Here is a 2500-nt window from a genome sequence, read left to right as displayed (position 1 = left end):
CGGTCAGAACAAAATGCTTAAAGTGTGTCACTGTGTCGCCTAGCTAGGGGGGACCATGAAGTCACCAGGCGCTTACGAACTCGTAAATTTACGGCCATGCCGAACCAAGCTCTTGAGCTCTCATCCACGAGGTTGATACCTGCCAATCACGAGTGAAGTACGTGGTCCAAGACTATGGTGAATCACACACACACACACACACACACACACACACACACACACACACACACACACACACACACACACACACACACACACACACACACACACACACATACACACACGTCACTCTATGATACTGAGACCAAACCTAAGTCAGAGCATGACACCCCCACTATACTGCAAGCCGTTACTGGCCCCCTTGGGCAGTAAGGTGTGTAGGTTGTGTATGTAAGGTCACAGCATTACATCGTCCTTTATTAGCTTGGAGCTCTTGACCGAAAGATATACGTGTGAGATATAGGTATAATTTAAGATTACGTGAATGAGACATACATACTACACATTACATAAACATTACAAAAAGATGAGACACAATGAGTGTAATTTTTGTTTAGTAAAAGATATACAGACCTACATTCATATCTGGTTTTAACATTTCCTTGTGACATGCATTTCCTTATAACTTACAATCTGATGCATTCTATCATTGCAAAGTTGCGTGTTTTTATATGAGTCCTGTACATGTTTATCGCTGTTGAGCATTGGTTTTAAAGAGAAAATCTCTCTCTCTCTCTCTCTCTCTCTCTCTCTCTCTCTCTCTCTCTCTCTCTCTCTCTCTCTCTCTTTCTCTCTCTCTCTCCAAACCCCCGACTTCAATTCTCCCCGGTCTTACGTTCCACCACGGCCCTGCTGAATTAGATCAACGAATTAACCTAAAACAAAGCATGCAAAATACGTGGTTGGACCAGTGGGATTCATTGTCTGGTGTTAAAAAGAATAAAATACAGAAAATTTTCCACTGGATCACAGGAATTCAGTCCTTTGCATTCTTCCTAGTCTCCCTAATCAGATACAACGCATTAGTTCATATAAACGCACATCCAAGAAAGCAAACATACAAATACATGCATACACGTACATACATATATACACACAGAGGCACATAAATAGGTACAAATACATACACACACACACACACACACACACACACACACACACACACACACACACACACACACACACACACACACACACACACACACACACACACATACACAAATGCACACACAGAGACGCATGTCTGCGCACATATACATACACACACGCGTGCACGCACACACATGCAAAACACAGCCACACACATACATATATACACGCGTGCACGCACACACACATACGTACATATATGCAAAAAAACACCCAAACACAAACACATGTAATCAAATACACGCGTGCACACACTAGACCTACATAAAGCATTTGATAAAGTACCACACAAAAAAACTAATAAGAAAAATAGAATCAATAGGTGGCATCAAAGGAAAATTATTGGAATAGATGGAAGACTTCTTGAATGGGAGGAAAATGAGGATAGTAATTAGAGACAAATACTCGACCTGGGAAGAAATGATAAGTGGCGTCCCGCAAGGTTCGGTATTAGTTCCAATCATGTTTGCCATATATATAAATTATATGGATGAAAGAGTGGAATGTTATATGAACCTCTTCTCAGATGACACAAAAATACTAAAGAAAGTAGGTACAGAGGAAGATTGTGAACCATTACAGATTGACCTAGATATAATCTGGAAATGGAGTCAAAAGTGGGAAGTAAACTTTAATATCAAGAAGTATAGTATAATGGAGTTTGGAAAAAGTAAAAATAGAATATCGAGAAATGATAAAATTGGTGAAGAAGTCAAAACAGTGAACTCGGAAAGAGACCTTGGAGTAATAATCAGCAAAGACGTCACCGGACAAACATATCAACAAAATAGTCGGAGAAACCTTCAACCTATTAAGGTCAATGAAAGTGGCATTTGACTATTTGGATGAGAAAATTATTAAAAAATATTAGTTACACTAATAAGACCAAAACTGGAGTACGCAACACTATGGACGCCCAGTATTAAAAAGAATATAAAGAAATTAGAAAGAATACAAAGAGCAACGACATAGATGGCACAAACTCCAAATTAACATACGAACAAAGATTGTCCAAATTGGAACTACCAACTCTGGAACAAAGAGGAGTAAGAGGAGATCTACTGACTATTTATAGAATCATGAAAGGAATGGAAATCCTAGAGATGATTTATTAAAATGGGACAACGGAAAAACAAGAGGACATGAAAAGAAACTCAAAAAGGATAATTATAGAAGAGATCTGAAAAAGAATAGCTTCCCACAGAGAGTGGTGGATACCTGGAATAAATTAGATGAGAAAACCGTGTGTGCAAACACTATACAAGATTTTAAGAAAAAACTTGATGCTGAAAGATACAAAGACGGGTTACCATGAGCATAGCTCCCTCCCCGTATAATACTAGGTAAATAC

General features: G+C 38.8%; 1 protein-coding gene across 1 annotated transcript in view; it reads left to right on the top strand.

Moving 5' to 3' along the window:
* The window catches only part of LOC143032460 (uncharacterized), a 263518-nt gene that overhangs the window by 184655 nt on the left and 76363 nt on the right, over positions 1-2500 (top strand). The window lies entirely within an intron of this gene.

The sequence above is a fragment of the Oratosquilla oratoria genome, chromosome 1 (assembly GCF_046742065.1).
Source record: "Oratosquilla oratoria isolate Oo_2021 chromosome 1, ASM4674206v1, whole genome shotgun sequence".
In the NCBI taxonomy this organism is placed as follows: domain Eukaryota; kingdom Metazoa; phylum Arthropoda; class Malacostraca; order Stomatopoda; family Squillidae; genus Oratosquilla; species Oratosquilla oratoria.
Note: the sequence above shows the minus strand (reverse complement) of the source record. Positions and strands in the feature narration are given on the sequence as shown.